We start from the raw sequence: 21,602 nt of genomic DNA on the forward strand, positions 1-21,602 counted from the left end.
GAATTAATTATGAACATTCAAACATGGGGACCATTAGATAAAAGGGAAGACAGATGGGCAAAGAAAAGAGACCAAAAGAAAGCAAGGCAGAATTTGTCTCCAGTTGGAGCAAATCAAGCGAATGATAGTATCAACATGCTACCAATGAGGGAGATTCTAGGTGGAGGGTATATGCATGTCCTGTGGAGCAGGAGCGACACATTGTCATTCACAAATGATTACCTGAGATTGAGGGAGAAGCCATTGGAGATTTGTGAAACTTTCAAAATGCCTGTGAGAAGATGTGAACACTTTATTTGACATTATGGTTCCAGTTGATTTATGGGCTGACTGCAATCGGAATGTGTATTAGCCAACTTATCTACCACCGAGAGATCCAGTTACAGATGCGTTGTCTGAGGAGGTGATGAAAGGGAATTATAAAGTGATTGACCTTCTGAAGAACTAAGCGCACCCAAAAGATGTTGTTTTGCAAAAGATTGACTGGACAGTACAGGAAATGAAGGGGTTGATTCATGCCTATTATGTAAGATTGCTGCAAGCTTTAAAAAATATGGTGGTTCGGAAACTATTAAGATGAAAGGCATGAGTCATTTTGTGTTAATATTTGTGCAAGGATTTAAATTTTAGATTAGAAACATGATTCAGCAGCATTTGATTTGTTGGCAGAACAAACTGATTGATGAAGCACTGCAGTGCATTAGATACTGTAGTGATTAAATTGAATTGAAGCAGAAAACGTTGAAAGAGAAATTGATGGTGATGAAAATTAAATCTGCTCAGATAGGAATTCAGAATCTGCAAATAATGGTGAACACTAGTATAATGTAAGGTGTGCAACAGCAGGTTAACAATGTGCCTCAGTTTAGAGGTAGAGGATGCAGTGATAAGATAGATCAGAGTGGTAATGTCATTGGTGTGCAGTAAATAACGAAAATGCAGCCATGTCATGCATGCAGCAATCTAAGGCACTGGAAGTGGAAGTGTCTGTATAATAATGTGAATAATTTGATGCAGAATGGTGGTGCTGCTCATACGTTTGACAGTGCTCAAGTTCAAATTCAGAGGATCTAAAGACCCTGAATCCAACATGTAGTTGTTCCTTCAGAATTTCAACAAATGCAGGTTCTACAACAGATTCAGGTTCTGTAGCATTTGCAAATTCCCCAAGCTACAATGATGCAGCAGCAAGTGATTGTTCCTCAGTAAAGTGTGAATCAGAGAGCAAATGCAAATGTAAATCAGTTGGTAACACAATTTCCTTTAATCGATTTGAGTGATGAGGAGTTTTCAGAAACATTTAACAGTGACAGTTCCGAGGATGAGGCGTGCATGTTAGCAGCATCCTTAGAGGTAGATCAACAAGGTCCTTATGTAAATGCCAGCGTTATGGGATATGATGTTTCATTCCTTGTTATCACTGGAGCTACACGTTCCTCTGTCAGAATTTCAGAAGTACCAAATACCCCAGTCAGGAAAAATAATTCAGGTGATAGGAGTAGCAAATCAGCAGTTAACTAACCCAATTACAAAAAATATCCCAGTCACAATAGGGTCATTTGAGGACCGGCATCAATGTGTGGTTTGTGATTTAGGTCCTGTGAGCTTGTTAGTACGTGATCTATTCTGCAAGCTAAATTGTTCCATTTGCTGCACCCTCACGGGAATAGCAGTCCAGACAAATAGTGTTGATAACATGCCCTGCAAATTGAAGAAATGCACCCTCTCATTTCATTGCTCCCAATATTGACAGGTAAGGATTTACTCAAGGGGTTGCAAGAGACAGTTCTGGCAAGAGTTTGGGATTTTTCAGGAAAAGATATTGGACTCATAAAAGGAGTTGAGCCAGTTAAAATCACAGTAAAGCCAAATGGAGTGTATCTGAGGATGCCACCCTATAACATGACTCCAGAAGTATTTGCTGGAATAGCTCCTGTAACTGAAAATTTCATTAAACAAGGTGTTATAAAGGAGATCCTAGGAATTCCATGGAACTCCCCTATTTTAGGACTGCAGAAGCGAAAAGGAAAATACTGTGTAGTTCAGGATTTTACAGAAGTGAACAAGATTGTCGCTCCATGTTGTCCTGTGGTACCGAATCCTGCAGTGATTTTGTTCCAGATTCCTTATAGGTGGAGTAGTTCTCTGTGATTGACTTGTGTCATGCATTTTTCTCCATTCCGCTCCATGAAGATAGCCAATTTTTTTGCACATCTAAATTCAGAAGCCGTGTTTTTTCATGGTATTGAAGGAATCATGGATATACGGAGTCACCATCCATTTTTGATCAGATTTTGAAAACCAATTGGGAGTCCCTTAAAATGCCTGTTCATTCAGTTTCAGTGCAGTACATCGATGATTTGATAGTTGCGTTAAACACAAGTGAAGCTTGTAGGAGAAATACATTTGCTCTGTTAAACCATCTAGGCAAAAATGGCCATAAAGTTTCCCCTGCAAAACTGAAGTACTGTCAAAAAGAGGTAAAATACTTAGGTCACATAGAGAAAAGTGCAAGGAAGGTGTCCCAACAGAGAATTTCAGTAATAATGCAAAAGAACCTACCAGTAACACAGAGAGATGTCAGAATGTTTTGGGGGATAGTCAGCAACTGCCACCAGTGAATTCCAAATGTTTCCCTTTTGTCCAAACCTTTATTGAAATTGACACACATGAAGATGTCTGCTGCAGGACCATTTGATGACACATTCATGAAAGCTTTCTCCAAGATGAAAGGAAACCTATGCTGAGCTCCAGCTTTGGAAATCCCTGAATACAACAAATGATTTTCTTTGTTTTTTTGTGAAAGAGATGGCTGTGCACTTTCTGTTTTGATCCAGTTACGCGGAGGTGTCACCAGGGCAGCTGCATATTTTTCTACCACACTTCATCCTGTGGCTGCTGCATTGCCCAGCTGCTTAAAATCTGTTGCAGCCACAGGTGTCAGTATTGTCATGGGCCACCTCCTGAATGTTTTCGTGCCCCATTCTGTTGAAGTTCTTTTGACCCGAACCAAAACCTTATACTTAACCCATCCTCGTTTGAACCATTATGCACAAACTAGTTTAGGATCATAAAATGTAAATATAAAATGGTGTCAAACAGTGAACTCCGCAATGCTTTTACCAATTACTGCTTAAAATGTAAATGATCATGAAGATGAGGTGGAGCATGACTACCTTGATGTGACTAAACTGTGCACCAAACCAAGACCTGATATTTAAGCTACCCCATTAGACGAAAATTAATATGTTATGTTTGTGGATGGCTCCTGTTTAAGAGATACTGATGAAACTCTGACAGCTGGTTATGCAGTTTGCACAGTCTCAGAAGTGATAGAAGCTTTATGGCATCAGGGAGTCTTTTCTTCCCAAGTAGCCAAATTGGTAGCTCTAACTAGAGCCTGCCATGCTTCTCAACAGCTCAAAAAGACCATTTTCACAGATAGTGAGTATTGTTTTGGTATTGTTCATGACTTCGGACAGTTGTGGTCCTGAAAGGCGTAATGACCTCTTCTGGATCACCTGTCCAAAATGGTGACAGAGTTGACCAATTATTGAAAGCATCACATTTACCTGTGAAAATTGCAATTGTTGAATGTACAGCACATCAAAAGTCAAATGATTACATCTCGTTAGGCAATGCCTGTGCTGACCAAGTGTCACTCTATTGTGCACTCTAAGCCACATTCTTTAATGAGGAATGGAGTGATGGAAGCAGCACCAATGAGACAAACCAAAGTTTCTTTATGACAGCAATTGATATTTTGGAAGAAGTTAGAAGATTGCAGGTAGAAGTGACAGAGGAAGAATGTAGAGGTTGGAGTACAGCAGGTTGTGTTCAAAGAGATGAGGATGATGTTTGGGCTTCAATTGATGAAAAAACAGTGTTGCTAAATAGTTTCAATGGCTAGGCATTATCATGAACACGCACACATTGGCAGAGATGCCATGATCAGAACTTTTAGCCAAACATGATACAACCCCAAATTCAGATTGGTTGCAGAACCTGTGTGTCATAGATATGTAACATGCCAATAGATGAATGTAGGACAATGCACTGTGATTAGTCTGAGCCACATAGGTAGATCAGGGGGTCCTTTCAACAGAATGCAACTTGATCTCACCGAAATGCCTGCTTGCAATGGATTGATGTATGTTTTGGTGGTGATGTGTGTGTTTTCACATTGAGTAGAGGCTTACCTAACCCGCAGAAATGATAGCCTTTAAGTTGCAAAGCTGCTTTTGAGGGAAACAATTCCTCAGTTCCAATTTCTGCTTTCTTCAGAATCAGACCGAGGATCTCATTTCAATAATGAGATCATAAAATTATTGTGTGTGACATTACAAAATGAGCAAAGATTGTACACCAGTTACTGGCCAGAAGTCTCTGGACTGGTTGAGCAAATTAATGGAACTTTAAAGTCTCAACTGGCTAAAGTGAATGCATCTACAATGTTGAAATGGCGAGATGCATTGCCTTTTGTTCTGATGAGCATGCTCAGCACACCCAACAGAAAGAGAGGACTCTCACCTTATTGAACCATTATGGGGGGAGCTATGAGGTTGTCACCTGTGCCCGCAAATGCACTTGTGAACATTACAGATGACATGGTGCTGAATTATTGCAAAGGACTAGCTGATGTGGTACTCTTTTTGTCTTCCCATGTTGAAGAAGCAACTGCTCAACCACCACAAGAACAGTGCCACAACTCAAGTCCAGGAAACTGAATTCTGGTGAAGATGTCATTCTTAAAGTCATACTGGAAAGTGCCTATGCAGGTTATTTTGGTGACTACAACTGCTGTGAAATGTGCTGGTCTGCTGAATTGGGTTTGTGAGAGCCACACATACAAAGTTCTGAGTCCTGTTGAAGATGCAGTGACTGTTCCTCTAGGGTTGGATAGTGTGAGAGAAGGGGCGCAGGTTAGCCAAACTGTGAAGACTGGGCAAGTAGCTGTCACATAACATGCACAGAGTGGTGAAACTCTGAGTGCGTCAAACGCAGTCGAAGGTGCAGGAGAGTCAAGCCAGAGTCTGTTAACTCCTGCAAGCTCAATAAACGTTGAAACCCCAGCTGTGCCTGAAACAAGATTTGTGGTTGGAGACCAGTGGGCCACAAAAATTCCAGACCCAGAAGTAAGTACACCATTACCTATAACTGAAATGACTGAAGAATCTGACCAAAGTGACAGTGAAGATCACGAAACAGGTAGTTTTGTAATTGATTATTTTGATTTTGTTCATGCAGTGTTTTGGGGCATTTCCTTTCGGGGGCACTAGGCCTACCCACTCAAGTGAGGTACCATTTTCTGGGGAGATGTGGGGGAATTCTGGGAAGTAGTAAGTTTGTGGCTTCCCTCATATTCCAGAACTTTGACGCACCGAAATGTGAGGAAAAAGTGTTTTTGTTGCCAAATTTTGAGGTTTGCTAAGGATTTTGGGTAATAGAACCTGGTGAAAGCCCCACAAGTCACCTCATCCTGGATTTCCCAAGGTGTCTAGTTTTCAAAAATGCACTGGTTTGCTCGGTTTCCCTAGGTGCCAGCTGAGCTAGAGGCCACAATCCACAGCTAGGGACTTTCCAAAAAACAAGTCAGATTTCAATGTAAAAATATGATGTGTCCATGTTGCCTTTCCTGCCACGTGCACTAGGCTTACCTATACAAGTGAGGTACCATTTTTAAAGGGAGACTTGGGGAAATACAGAATACAACAACAAGTGTTATTGCCCCTTGTCTTTCCCTGCATTTTTTCCTTCCAAATGTAAGGCAGAGTGTAAAAAAGAAGTCTTTTTGAGAAATGCCCTGTAATTCACATGCTAGTATGGGGACCCCTGAATTCAGATTTGTGCAAATAACTGCTGCTTTTCAACACCTTATCTTACGCCCATTTTAGAAATACAAAGGTTTCCTTGATACCTATTTTTCACTCTTTATATTTTACCAAATGAATTGCTGTTGGTGCAGCTCATTTATTTGCTCTGTGTACCTAGGGTTCTTGATAAACCTTCAAGCCGTACATATCCTCACAACCAGAAGAGTCATGGAAAAGTAACAGTATATTGCTTTCAAAAACCTACCATAGCTAGAAAAAGTTATAGAAGAAAACGTGGACCTCAATTTCAATATTTGCTTTATTTTAGCTGCTACTTTCTGTAGGAAAACCGTGGAGGATCTACACAATGACCCTTTGCTGAATTTAGAATTTTGTCTACTTTTCAGAAATATTTAGCTCCTCAGGATCCAGCATTTGTTTCACACCCATTTCTGTCACTAACTGGAAGGAGACTGAAAGCACCAAAAATTGTAAAAATGGAGTATGTCCAGTAAAATGTCAAAACTGGTGAAAAACAGATTCAAGTCTGCCTGTTCCTGAAAGCCAGGAAGATGGTGATTTTAGCACCATAAACCCTTTGTTGCTGCCATTTTCAGGGGAAAAAACACATACTTTCCTGATCATGTTCCTCCCATGCCCAAAAAAGACTTTCCTGCTAAGAAATATTGAGTCTGTGAACTGTAGAGACTAAAGGGAACAGTGGGCAGTGGAAAATGTGTGACGGCATGCTAATCCCACCCAGAAATGGGAGGGAAATGGGATTTATTTAATCAAAATTTGAGGTTTGCTGGGGATTATAGGTAAGAAAATGTTTGGGCAACCACACAAGCCATACCTCCCTGGACTCCCCGGCTGTCTACTTTTAAAAAAATGCCCGAGTTTGGTAGGTTTACCTAGATGACTGCAAATCCGGGACCAAAAACTCAGGTAAGCCCCCTTTGCAAAAAACAGGTAGTTTTGTAATAGACAGTTTTGATGTGTTCATGTTGCGTTTTGGGGCATTCCCTGTCATGTTTTTCATGTGTTTCCCGTCGTGGGCACTAGCCCTACCCACACAAGTGAGGTATCATTTGTTTCAAGAGACTTTGGGGAATGCTGGGTGGAAGGAACTTTGTGGCTCTCCTCAGATTCCAGAACTTTGCGTCACTGAAATGTGAGGAAAATGTGTGTTTTTTAAATAATGTGATATTTGCAAAGGATTCTGGGTGACAGAATCTGATGAGAGCCCCCAAGTGACCCCATTCTAGATTTTCGTAGTTTTCCCTAGGTGTCTAGTTTTAAACAAATGTACAGCTTTGCTAGGTTTCCATACGTGCCGGCTGAGCTAGAGGGTTCCCTAGGTGCCCCAAAATCCACAGCTAGGCACTTTGCATAAACACGTCCGTTTTCTGAGAGAAAATGTGATGTGTCCATAATGTGTTTTAGGCTTTTTTCTGTCACAGGTACTAGGCTTATCCACACAAGTGAGGTACCATTTTATTGGAAGACTTTGAGGAATACAGAATAGAAGAACAAGTGCTATTGCCAATTTACTGCAATTTTAAGTAAGAATCTATTTTGTGAAAAGCCCTGTAATTCACATGCTAGTATGAGTACCCCAAAAATCAGAGATGTGCAAATAACCTCTGCTTCTAAACTCCATATCTTGTGCCCCTTTCAGAAATACATAGGTTTCCTTGTTACCTATTTTTCACTCTTTATATTTTAGCTAATGAATTGCTGCATACCCGCTGTACAGTGAAAACCCATTGCAAAGTGCATCTCATTTGTTGGTTCTTGGGTATCATGGGTTTTTAATGAATCTACGAGCACTCTATATCCTGGCAACCAGAAGGGTCCAGCAGATGGAGCGGTATATTTCTTTCAAAAATCTTCCACAGTTGGAAAAAATTAAAGAAGAAAACGTAGAACGAAATTACTGTTTTTTTCAAATCAATTTCAATATTTTTTTATTTCAACTGTTACTTTCTATATGAAAACCTTGAAGGATCTAGAGAAATGATGGATTGCTAAATTCAAAATGTTGGCTACGTTTCAGAAATATTTAGCTGTCTAGGATCCAATATTTGTTTTACACCCATTTCTGTCACTACCTGGAAGGAGGCTGAAAGCACCAAAAATAGTAAAAATGGGCTATGTCCCACTAAATTGCCAAAACTGTGTTGAAAGTTTTGTTTTTGTGATCCAAGTCTGCCTGTTCATAAAAGCTCTGAAGATGGTGATTTTAGCACTGAAAACCCTGCATTGATCACACTTCCAAGGAAAAAAACTGATGCTTTTTTCTGCAGCACGTGTTTCCCATTTTTCCCCAAAAACCCAAATTGGAGCTGTATTTTGGCTAATTTCTCGTCTCCTCCAGAGGAACTCACAAACCTTGGGTACTTTTAGAATCCCCAAGGTGCTGGAAAAAAAGGATGCAAATTTGCCGTGGGTAGCTTATGTGGACAAAACGTTATGGTGCAAACTATCCCAAATAGCTAAAAAAAGGCTTGGCGCAGGAAGGGGAAAAGGCCTGGAAGCGGAGGGGTTAATATATATATATATATATATATAAATATATATATATATATATGTGTGTGTGTGTGTGTGTGTGGGTGTTTTGTGTTTTCATAGTAGTAAATTGAAAAAATACAAAAAATTAATCTAATGTCAAATATATATTTTCAATAATAGTGTTATACATATGTATATTTAAACATGCACACATGTGTTCATGTTTGTGTAGCTATATATTTCTTTTTAATAGTAAATGTTACTTAAATGTATATAATATATATTATATTAATGTTATGAATTACATTTTTTTAAATTTACTATTTTATACTGTCTATTTATAGAAAAACAATATTTTTGCGTTATTTCATTAAGATGTCAGTGTGAATGATTTAAAAAAAATATGTTTGTACTCACCATTGTACCTTTACGAAAATGATATTTGTTTCAATGATATTTTTGACACAATATTTGTATAGCACAATATTTGTAGCCTTGATAATATGTCACTCATCCAAATTGCCCACAAATATACATTAAAAAGGAAGCTGCAAGTCACCTAGGAAGTTTGTGAGCTCATAAAGGGTGTTGGCCTGCTACTCATGCCCCTTGATGGTTACAGAAATCCAAAATGTTCCATGTGCAAACTAGTCAAAATTTAGAACTTTTTTGGAAGTTTCCTGGAGATCCCTCAAACTGCTCTAAAGTTATTAGCAACACAAAAATGGCATTTCCAATGGAAAAACAATCCTAACTATAACTACCCAGTGACGACCACCACCAGCTAAGATATATATATATATATATATATATATATATATATATATATATATACCTATATATTTATATATATATATATATATATATATATATATAGGTATATATATATACACACACATATATATATATATATATATATATATATTTTTTTTTTAAATCTCAAAGTTCATATTCTGTAGCTATTTTGTCAATCTATATATTTGAATAGAACACAGTTTACAAACTAAACACTAACCAATATAAAAGCATATGCGCTGAGACAGCATAGAAATCAAACATGTATTTGTGATCTTTATTTGTAAGCGATCTAACTTTATTTCACATATGCCTTTTGAACTCTTTTTCTTCTGCTAATTGCTTACAGAATGCTCTCAAGCACACCTGTGGCACCATAAACCACCTTCCCTTAGAAGCCCTGGTAGACCAGCGGGTAAACACCATGTGGTGCCCCAGAAGGAGCAGGAGATGTATGCTTTCAGATTTGTATTATAATTTTCCCTCTTTCCTATTTTAAGAAAGCCTTTCCATGCCCCCAAGGAAGTCAGAAAAGCAGAGAAAACACATCAAGTCAGACATCCTCCAGTGCATAAATGAATATGCTAGGTTGAAAGGGGCTTGATCATTTTACTGTACACATGTACTCCTTTAAAAAACATCTCTTCCTATAACCCCAGGTGGCATTGAATGTTCAATGCTGATGGGTATTAGGGATTCTTACTTTACTTCACTGCAAATACAAGATTCGCAAATGTAAAATGAAAAAAACAGTTAAAGTTCTATTGTAAATGCTACAATTGTCTTTGCTACGCTGAATGTATATTTTTACATGAGTTAAGGAGATAGATTGGGGAGGTGCGTTACAACTCCATTACATCATTACTCTTCAAACCTTTCATTGTTATCCTGTCTAACAACTTGTTCTTCTCTACAACTGTGTTCTTCTAAATAACCTCTCAGATGTAATAGACCTGTAGAAAAGTGGAACGTTCAAGAATTGTGGAATTGTGGCTTTTTGGGGTATCCTCTATGCTCTGAAACCTTTCCTGCAAACATACAATGATGTCATTCCACCCATATTAGTGACAGAGTCTTTTTATAATTCATAATAAATTTAGTAGCCCGAAGTATTTAACGTCAGATATAGTTGGTTATTACGAATTTAGCATAACTTTCAACTGGTAGGGTAACTTCGCTCAAAATAATGCAGGAAACAGCTGATCATTTATCATTTTTAATATGTTTATTTAGACATTATTCTGTGCCTGTCTCTCTCATCGCTGCTCTGTGAAAACGTGCTCATAGAAAATTAGATGGTCGGTGGGCTTAGAAAGCCACATGATCTTAGGGGCTGACCATGGGTTCCACATCATTTGTGCATGGTCCTCAATTGCCCTCAAGATACGTTTTTGAAAAGTAAGCAACAGACATCGTCTGTCTCTTGATCAGGACCATCTTGCCTGGCTTGATGAGGGAGTCAAGCCTTCACAGACTTTGGCCTGTATTCTGCACCTTCCTTTAGAGATAAATTGGTCCAACACATATCCATAAATGGGAAATTCACTAGGACTTGTTTTCACACGGAAATCCACTATGTAAAGAATGAAACAATTCTCTGGCAAAGCACTATGTTTTACGTAGTTCTGGAGCATCTTTACTATAAAAGCTGTTTCATGGTTTACTTTTGTTGTGTCTATGACAGTGCCTAATTTAACTTGGCGGTTGCAGTTGGGGTCACCTGCACTTTTTCTTGGGGTCCGGCACCTATTTTAATTAACCCCTTCCCCGCCATAGACTTAATGGTTACATCCGGTGTTGCGGCGCTGAGGTGCCACGAATGTAACCATTACGTCCTGGTATTGGCCGTCGGGGGAAGTGCTGCTGCTCCCCCCGACGGCCCTCCACCCACCCTCCTAGGACAGGGCTGGAAGGTCAACTCCTGTTGCGTTGGAAGCAATGCTTTAGTGATTAGTTTCTCCTCGGTTTGGGGGGGCAGAGAGGCATGAAAACTCTCTGTGCATTCCTGCAGCACGATCGCATCGCATAGGAATTTGTTTGGGGTTTTGAAATTGTCATAAGGGGAGCATTTTAATAAAGGCCATTTCTGCCTCCCTGGGGGCAGATCGTTATTTAGGCCGATCTGCTCACAGGGGGGGTAGAAGCCATTAGGCACCAGGGATGTTTTTTTTAATATATATTGATAAGGGGAGCGACCCCTTAGGCAAGGGTCGCTTCCTGGGGGGTAATTTTTTTATTAGGCCTCTTCTGCCCCCCTTGGGGCAGTTCGGCCTATATTAATTAGGCCGATCTTCCCCCGGGGGGGCAGAAGTCACTAGACACCAGGGATTTATTTTTATTTTTATGTATATTGATAAGGGGAGCGACCCCTTAGGCAAGGGTCGCTCCCCAGGGGGACATTTTTTTATTTAGCCTTTTCTGCCCGCCCGGGGGGCAGATCGGCCTATACTAAGTAGGCTTATCTGCCCCCAGGGGGGCAGAAGCCACTATACACCAGGGACTTTTTTTTAATTTATATTGATGAAGGGGGCAACCCCTTAGGCAAGGTGACAATTCTTTTATTAGGCCTTTTCTGCCACCCCTGGGGGCAGATCGGTCTATATTAATTAGGTCGATCTTCCCCCAGGGGGGTAGAAGCCATTAGGCACAAGGGATTTTTTAAATGTATTTACATTGATAAGGGGAGGGACCCCTTAGGCAAGGGTCGCTCCCCGGGGGGGGGTGGAATTGTTTTTAGGCCATTTCTGCCTCCCTTGGAGGCAGATTGGCCTATTTCTATTAGGCCGATCTGCCCCCAGAGCGGAAGAAACCACTTAGGCACCAGGGATTGGTGTGTGTATGTGTGTGTTTTGTTTGGGAGAGCAGCCCCTGGGGCAAGGGTCGTTCCTCATGGGGGCACATTACTGTTGGCCATATCTGCCCCCCTTGGGAGCAGATCAGCCTATTTTTGGAAGGACCATCTGCCCCCAAAGGGGGCAGAAAGCCCATCAGAGACCAGGGAATATTTTTGATCAAAATAAGAGGGTTGGCGTATAGCCATACCCCACCCCAAATAAATGGGGCCAAAGTTGTTCTGCCCACCAGTGGGCAGATGGGGCAATTATGCCCGATCCACACCCCGGGGGGAATAAAGTCTACTAGATGCCAGGGAATTAAAAGAACAAAACAAAAAAGTGTAGTGGTGGCTACTAACCAGTATGGGCATGGTTATGCCGCCTCCCCAACTGAAGAGGGTAACAGTCTTTTAGCTCTCCCCGCACATTAAAACATCTTATCCCACCGCAAGCAAGAGGACATTTGATTATTTGGGGTTTTGGTTTTACATTTGGGTCATGAGAGCTTGGCTAACTCTCAAAATCGTCCAACTTGGAATGGTGAGGGCTGCAATTTTTGGACTTTGGGATGCTGCCATGTAGAAAATTCCACAAGACCTAGACACATCTGAAAATTAAACATCTAGGTGAGTCCAGGGTGGTGTGCTTCACATGCACCCTCACGTTTTCTTACCCACAACGCCCTGCAGACCTCCAACTTTTCTGGAAATTGCACATTCTTTCCTAATTTTTGTGATGGAACCTTCCGGAATCTGCAGGAATCCTACTACCCAGCATTGTCTCATCTATACTGATAAAAATTCAGCCCCACTTGTCAGCCTAAAAATGTTTTGTTTTTTTCAAACTGCCCTTCGGACTCGCTTTGGTTCCCCCTCAATTTCGACATGTTTTTGGCTCTTGCCTGTCACAGGCACTTGGCCCACATACACAAGTGAGGTATCATTTTTACCGGGAGACTGGGCGGAACGTTGGATGGTAGGAAATTTGTCCCGGTGCGGTGATCCCGCATAGAAATGTGGGAAAAATATTATTTTTTTAGCTAAAGAGGTTTGGTGAGGATTCTGGGGAAGAAAATATTGGGGTATCCACGCAAGTCACATCTCCCTGGATTCTCACGGTTGTCTAGTTTTCAGAAATGTTTGGGTTTGGTATGTTTTCCAATATGGCTGCTGAGCCCAGGACCAAAAACGCAGGCCCACCCGCAAAAACAGGTTGTTAAGGATTTCATAATTTTGATGTGTCCACATAGTGTTTTGAGCCATTTCCTTCTGCGGGCACTAGGCCTACCCACACAAGTGAGGTACCATTTTTATCAGAAGACTTGGGGAAACACTGGGCAGAAGGAAATTTGTGGCTCCTCTCAGATTCCAGAACTTTCTGTCACCAAAATGTGAGGAAAAAGGTTTTTTTAGCCAGATTTTGAGGTTTGCAAAGGCCCACAAGTCACCCCATCCTGGATTCCCCTATGTGTCTAGTTTTAAACAATGCACAGGTTTGATATGTTTCCCTAGGTGCCGGCTTGAGCTAGAGGTCAAAATCTACAGCTAGGCACTTTGCAAAAAACACGTCAGATTTCAATGTAAAAATGTGATGTGACCATGTTGCATTTCCTGTCGCGAGCATTAGGCCTACCCACGCAAGTGAGGTACCATTTGTATCGGGAGACTTGGGAGAACACAGAATAGCAAAACAAGTGTTATTGCCCCTTGTTTTTCTCCACATTTGTTCCTTCCAAATGTAAGACAGTGTGTAAGAAAGATGTCTATTTGAGAAATGCCCTGTAATTCACATGCTAGTATGGGCACCCCAGAATTCAGAGATGTGCAAATAACCACTGCTTCTTAACAACTTATGTTGTGCCCATTTTGGAAATACAAAGGTTTTCTTGATACCTATTTTTCACTCTTTATATTTCAGCAAACAAATTGCTGTATACCCAGTATAGAATGAAAACCCATTGCAAGGTGCAACTAATTTATTGGCTCTGGGTACCTAGGGTCCTTGATGAACCTAAAAGCTCTATATTTCCTCACAGCCAGAAGAGTCCAACAGACATAACAGTATATTGCTTTAAAAAATCTGACATTGCAGGAAAAAGTTACAGAGTAAAACGATGAGAAAAATGCCTGTTTTTTACCTCAATTTCAATTTTATTTTTATTTCAGCTGTTATTATCTGTAAGAAAACCTTATAGGATCTACACAAATGACCCCTTGCTGAATTCAGAATGTTGTCTACTTTTCAGAAATGTTTAGCTCCCTGGGATACAGCATTGGTTTCACACCTATATCTGTCACTAACTGGAAGGAGGCTGAAAGCTCAAAAAATAGTAAAAATGGGGTATGTCCCAGTAAAATGCCCACATTGTGTTGGAAAATAGGGATTTCTGATTCAAGTCTGCTCGTTCCTGAAAGCTGGGAAGCTGGTGATTTTAGCACTGCAAACCCTTTGTTGATGCCATTTTCAGGGAAAAAAATACAAGCCTTTTTCTGCAGCCCTTTTCCCCAATTTATTTAAAGAAACTAAATGTTTGCTGTATTTTGGCTATTTTCTTGGTCTCCTACAGGGGAACCCACAAAGTCTAGGTACCTCCAGAATCCCTAGGACAGTGGGAAAAAAGGAAGCAAATTTGGCATGGGTAGCTTATGTGGACAAAAAGTTATGAGGTCCTAAGCGGAAACTGCCCCAAAACAAAGCAGAAACTAGGAGGAATAGAAAAACAGAAAACACGTACAAAAGGGAGAAATCAGGAACCTCCAAGAGAGAAATTAAGGGACAGGGAGTGTCTGATAGTGGATTAAAGAAGCCTGAGATAGATTCACGACTATGCGGCTTCTCAGTATGATGCAGCCTCGGTACACAGTGTGCCTACTTTTCATAGCACTGGCCGAGGGTACCAACACCAATTCTTTTACAAACTAAGCACTGGTCCAGGGAATTAGGAAAGTTAAAGGTTGGTTCCCCTTGAAATTGTTGTGCAATATTTCCCCCCACTTTTTAAGCTTCCCAAATCTACTTGATTTCAACTCAACCATTAATATATCATCCTATCATGTGCTACATACCTATAAATGTCAGCCTTCATTGGATCCAAATATGTGTGACTTTATTATTGGTCCTCTTTCTTGCTAGACTAAATTTATTTTGGGTGTGGAGAATGCTACTAATAGAACCTACAAATCTTACTTTTGACTTTGAGCTTCAGATCAATACAACACACTTAACATTATTACTGGCCATGGCATCTGGATTCGATCTAGTTCTTCGACTGCCCCACAGGAGAAAGGCCATCAGTTAGTTCCACTGAACCTAAAGATCAACCGACTACAGAATCAAGGTGGCATCCTGTTACCTATGGAAAAACATTATGTAAAAGCAGAAGACATGAAGGGAAAGAACTTCAAAGATAGTATTCCCATATATGTTTTGGCATTTTATTTTAATGGAGAGAAATAGATAGCTAACTAGCTTGAGGGGGTTCACTTTGATAGCGAAAAGGCTGTCCCTGATCACCATAGACATATTCAGAGGCAAACCTAGGAAATCCAAACACGTTAGTTGTGCTCAGCCTCATGTCAGTCATGTTAGAAAACTTGTGAACTACGCTTAGTGGGATAGGTATTATCAGATAATGAAGGGTAAGTTGCAAAATATAGGTGGAAACAAAAATTGTGATTCTGCAGTGATAGTTGTAGCGGTTACTCTATAATTACAGTCTCCTGCTGCTCGACATCACAATTCTACAGGAACGTGTGAAAACTAGAAGAGAATGTGATGATTTGCTACTATTACTAGAGAAAGGAGTAATGATAACCAACCAGTTTCCCCATGAATGTCGAGTGCTGAAATCCATTTTTAGGAACCGCGGCAACCTCAGAGAGCCAGCAGGCCCATTGAAGCAAACATTGGCATGTTCCCTTGCTGAAGGAAGTGGTTGAGTAGCTTATCTCCACTGAAAGATGGATGCTCTGGAAATTGTTCCTGAACATTTTGAAAATTTGGGAAAAAGCAAGAAGAACATTTTCAGCTGTTTGTAAACTTAAAACGTTGAATTTTTTATTCCCAGAGGATGGACTGTCAAAAACACATGACTCCACAAAAATCCCTGACAGTAATGAAGCCTTGCTTCATATTGTCACCCAACTGCCTCTACCTTATTCACTTCTTAATGTACATGAAAGATTGGCTAGAGCCATTTGAGTCACAGCCAGTAAAACTGTGCAAACATTTATAATGTATGCCTTTTACAAGCTGTATTTTCCTCACCACAACTTAAAGTTACTGCCTTTTTAAAGGTTAATTCCCTCGGTTTCTTCTTCTTCCATAAGTAGCCACCAAGATGCTGGACAGAACAAAACATGAAGATCAAAAGCAGAGGAGCAGAGATGCCTTCTCCATAGCTGGTGACCTTTACAGCAAGCAATTCACTCAGGCCGGGTGTGGTTTAAATACCTGCAGCATCCAACCATACCCATCTGAGTCATATCGAGGCACACCCAGGGCCTCATTATGACCCTGGCGGTCACTGTTGCGGTCGGACCACTGCCAAAGCAGTGGTTTGACTGCAGCATTACGACAACGCCAAAAGCACCATGGTCGAACCGCCGACACTGCCACTTCTTGGCTGCCAGACGGCCTGGTGGTGCTCGCAGCCCCCATCCGCTAGGGCAGCGCTGCATGCAGTGCTACCCTGGGGATAACGACCCCTCTGTCTGCTGGCATTTTACTGCCATGTAAAGGCTGTCAGAGATGGGGGCCCCTGCACTGCCCATGTACTTGGCCAGCCCCTTCACACAAACAACTGTTTGCTTTGCAGACAATCATTTCCACGACAGGTGCTTGTGCATCCGACGCACAACAGCATTGCCGCAGGCTGTATTATGAGCCGGCATCAATTTTTTGGTGCGTTTCCTGCCGGCCCAGCAGGAAAATCACAATAGGGGCCCTTGGAAGGAGGCCGCACTGGCGGTCTCCTGTACTGCTGGAGTTTGGCAGGCGGCCTTTTCCACCCGCCAAACTCCTAATGAGGGGCCCAGTCATAGGGATGCTGGAGGCTTGTTCAACACATGTTCCCAAACAAGCATTGGTCTCTAACAAGCATTAGTTCCAACAAGAATTGGTCTTTCTAAACAAGCATTGGCCCCTGCAAATTTCCAACTCAAAAGTTTTTTTCTGAGACATATCCAGGTTTGTATGACCGACAAAAGTACAACAATCCAATAAGAGGATCCAGAGGTAGGAATTTTTTAAGTTTTAGCTAAAAATGGCACCAGAAAGTGCAAAGTGCCAACTGTGGGAATCTGTTCATGCTAGCTTGGAACAAGGGTATGGTTTAAGGCTGACCACAATGAAATGTGGATTAGGTACAGATTCCAGGTTGATCCCGGTTGGAAGTTTTACTTTCTGACTTAGGACCTGATTTAGATCTTGGCGAAGGGGGTTACTCTGTCACTTGTGAGATGAGTATCCTGTCTGTTGTATTATGATCCCCATAGGATATAATGGGATCGTAATATTGCGGATGGGATATCTGTCATATTTGCGATGGAATATTCCCCGCCATCGACAAATCAATTTTTTAGTCTCTGAAATGGAAGTCAAAAATTCTCAATGGGAAAGTCAGCAGGCTGTGGCAAAAATTGTTCCACAAGCCCGGATAGCCATCTGAAAATGTTTTGCTGATGCCAGATTTTGTAGTGAAAGCTCTGAACAGGAGAAATTCAAAATACTTTGGACTTCATCACTATTTCCTGGTCTCAGATTACATCAGGGTGGCAAGGCTGCAAGATGTAGCTGAACAGAGCTTCACAAGGCTAGATACCTTCTCTGCAAAGTCCAGCTAAAAAGGATTTCCCTCTGTGGAAAAGCTCAGAGCAGGAGCAGTCTGAATCGTTGGCCCCACTGCAATGCTCTTTCATCAGACTGAATAGGCATGTTGGTTCTGGTCTTCTGTTGGTTCTCCAGGCAAAAATCCTTGCATACATTTGTTAATTTCAGCTTTAGAGTTCGGCAAGAGGCGTACACTCTGACACCTATTCAAGGTCTTCGGGATCATAGGAACAGCACTGATAGGTCAGGACCTACTCTAGGAGAAGCCACCAGCTGGTTGAGTTGGAACTGACCAGCTGAGCTCTATAGTTATGTGGGATCCTTGCAGCTTTTGTGTCACTATAGCTTAACAGGAGGTCAGCCAACTGACTCTTGGAGTTCCCTTCTCCATCCTGGGTAAACATGAGAGCAGGTCCAACCCTTGAGGGTCTGCTCACATGTCACAACAGCAGGTAAAGTCCTTATTATTGTCTTCCACTGGTCCAGAGGTGTTCTGAGGTGGGTATTCAGTGTGACCAGTACTAGCCCGTGGGTGGGGGAGACTCCTAGTCACTCCATGTTAACTGCCTAGCCATGAGGACAATGCTCCCAGGGGTGACCATATCCACTGCTACAGTATTTGTTGTGTGTATTACTGAAAACTATCCAACAGTGCCCCTCTCGACCTAACATCAACAAGGCAGAACCATTCTTTTCTGTACAGAGCTTCTTGTTCCCACCTAGAGGTTTTGCTATTATATTGGTTACACCATGCCTCGTGATCACTCAAAACCAGTTTTGTAATGTAATGCAGTATTTTCATATGGGAGAGCCAGCCTTACCACAGTGAAAAAGATTTTTCCGGAACATGTAAAACATAAGTATATTTGCCCTACTTTTTAAAAACCATGTAACCTGCCCTGTGGGCACATAGAGCCTAATTTAGGGGGCACGCATGGTCAGAGATCATGATTGGTTGTATGGTGGGGCTATTAGACATTGAGACAAGATTATTACTGCTGAGGTAATAGTCTTTCCTGAACACTGAATTGAAGGGATGGGAGTATAAAAATGAACACACGGCTGGGTTATATAGCAATATATGTTCACAAAGTTATTAACCTTATGCATTTTACGCATTGTGTGTGACTTGTTCATTTTGTAATCACATTTAGAAAGTGTGTCTAAAGTAGTTTCCTGAAGGAGATTAAAATCATTACCTATACTTACATTGCTGATGTTTGGGAGTTTAGTTATTTATCTAATATGGTCCAAAAAAGAGGGTAATCAAAAGTATGGGCAAACATATTGATGATGTAAAGTACTGTTTACCATTACCATCATAAGAGAGGAAATTTTGTACCAGATTTAAGGAAAGTGGCACTTTCCATGCGCCTCTTAGCACCCCATACCGTCACCATGTGTGTGGTATTTAAAATACAGTTCACCATGGCACAGAGTGTGGGCAATTGCATCAGAATTCCTGGAGAATGTTGGCACTACTCCTGCAGAGTACATAGCGGCCCATTGTATTAAATGGCAGGCCTTCTTTAATGCCTGCTCTGAGCAGGTGTTAAAAGTGCTGAACAAATGGTGCAAGGAAATTGCTTACCTTACCTTGGCCATTTTTCAGCCTCCCTAATGGGGAAATGCCCCTCTTGCGTACATTATGCCTGGCACAAGCATAATATGGTGCAAGGGTTTACAAAGTGACACAATGCATGCATTTACCACTGCCTTAGTGTAAAAAAAAAAAATGTCGCTATGACGGCACTAAGGTGGCATGAGGACCCCTGAAATCAGGGCTTTGGTGTGCTTTTTGGCTTTTCTTTTAGCATAGTATGATTACGCCATTCTTCTTCTATTGAGCTGGAGAGCAAACACTCTTTTGAATCCATGAGTGTGGCATACTTCTGGTCTCAGTGGAACCTGATCTTGTTTCCTGCATAAAGATAGTATCCCCCTTTATATTATGGCATTAATCTAATAACATTTTACACTTCGTAGGGTGATTGAGGCCTTTTTAATTGAGGTATTCAATTTTAAGAGAGTAGGTGAACATAAGAAAGAAAATGATGATGATAATATTAAGTATCTAGACATATGGATGTTTGCTTGTGGTATTTAAAACCTTGAAACTGGATCAATGCAAAACATTGTTTCCTCCATATGACAGTGCATAATGTGATAATAGTAGCGAACATGAAAGAAAAAGAAAGGGACAAGGGAGAGTAAGGTAGGGCAGGATAAGGAGAAACCACAATATTGACTATGTTAACAAAAAAAATGAATTTCAGAAAAACACCCCTTATCTACACCTCCCCCCACTCTAAAAGAGGATTCAGAAACTGTGTAGACCTTAAATGCCCAATATATAACACTGGCTTAACACTGACTTGGCATAACAAGTAACTAGTTTGCCTTAGTTTTCATAACACATAAAACATTCAATGCAGGAATATAACACCATGCAAGGAACAATAAAACCCTTATAGGAGTAAAAGAAAAACAACACATAAAGTGGTAAAATCTCAGTATATCACGATTCTGATATGAGAGACCTTAGTAATTATACAGTATTGACATAGCTTATTGTTGAATAAATTTAGAGCTACATATACAGTAAGTTAAAACAGCTCCCTGTCTGTAATTGGCATATAAAACCAAATAAGAAGTGGAAAGTTATAGATGGGCATTTGTTTTTTTTAAAGCAGGAACCATTGTTTAAAGCAGCCCTTGTTCATTAAATGCACAGGTGTAGCTCCTAAAAAATGTTTCTTGCTTCCAATAACATCTAGGGGAAAAGGCAATGGTCCCCTGGACCTTTAAATGCTCCTCCTGAGGCAGCAGACATAGGCCCTCATTCTGACCCTGGCGGTCTTTGACCGCCAGGGCGGAGGACCGCGGGAGCACCGCCGACAGGCCGGCGGTGCTCCAATGGGGATTCCGACCGCGGCGGTAAAGCCGCGGTCGGACCGGCACCACTGGCGGGCTCCCGCCAGTGTACCGCCGCCCCATTGAATCCTCCACGGCGGCGCAGCTTGCTGCACCGCCGCGGGGATTCCGACCCCCCCTACCGCCATCCAGATCCCGGCGGTCCGACCGCCGGGATCCGGATGGCGGTAGGGGGGGTCGCGGGGCCCCTGGGGGCCCCTGCAGTGCCCATGCCACTGGCATGGGCATTGCAGGGGCCCCCGTAAGAGGGCCCCTACATGTATTTCACTGTCTGCTGCGCAGACAGTGAAATACGCGACGGGTGCAACTGCACCCGTCGCACAGCTTCCACTCCGCCGGCTCGATTCCGAGCCGGCTTCATCGTGGAAGCCTCTTTCCCGCTGGGCTGGCGGGCGGTCTGAAGGCGACCGCCCGCCAGCCCAGCGGGAAAGTCAGAATTACCGCCGCGGTCTTTCGACCGCGGAACGGTAATCTGACGGCGGGACTTTGGCGGGCGGCCTCCGCCGCCCGCCAAGGTCAGAATGAGGGCCATAGTCCACTAAGGGCAAGGTCTCCCAAAAGGAAAGATTTATTGGGTGTCATAGAAGAGGCTGAAACCTCTGAGTGGATGACACCAGTGGTTCTGGCAGCCAAGGATGGAGGTAACATTTTTTGGATGTGTGTGAATCTCCAGGCTTTAAATAAGAATAATGGGTGGCTAGGCAGTCCATGTCCAACATATAAGAGGCTTTGACCATGCTAAATGGGGTCATATTCTTCAGCATTGGAGTTGCCTTTGGTGTGCCATCAGATATTGCTCTGTGTACACTCAATACCATTCTGACCAGATTTGTGAGGATGCTGTTTGGGTTAACTTCCTCTCCTCTGCTAATGAAATGAAAAA

This window comes from Pleurodeles waltl, chromosome 3_1 (assembly GCF_031143425.1).
Source record: "Pleurodeles waltl isolate 20211129_DDA chromosome 3_1, aPleWal1.hap1.20221129, whole genome shotgun sequence".
In the NCBI taxonomy this organism is placed as follows: domain Eukaryota; kingdom Metazoa; phylum Chordata; class Amphibia; order Caudata; family Salamandridae; genus Pleurodeles; species Pleurodeles waltl.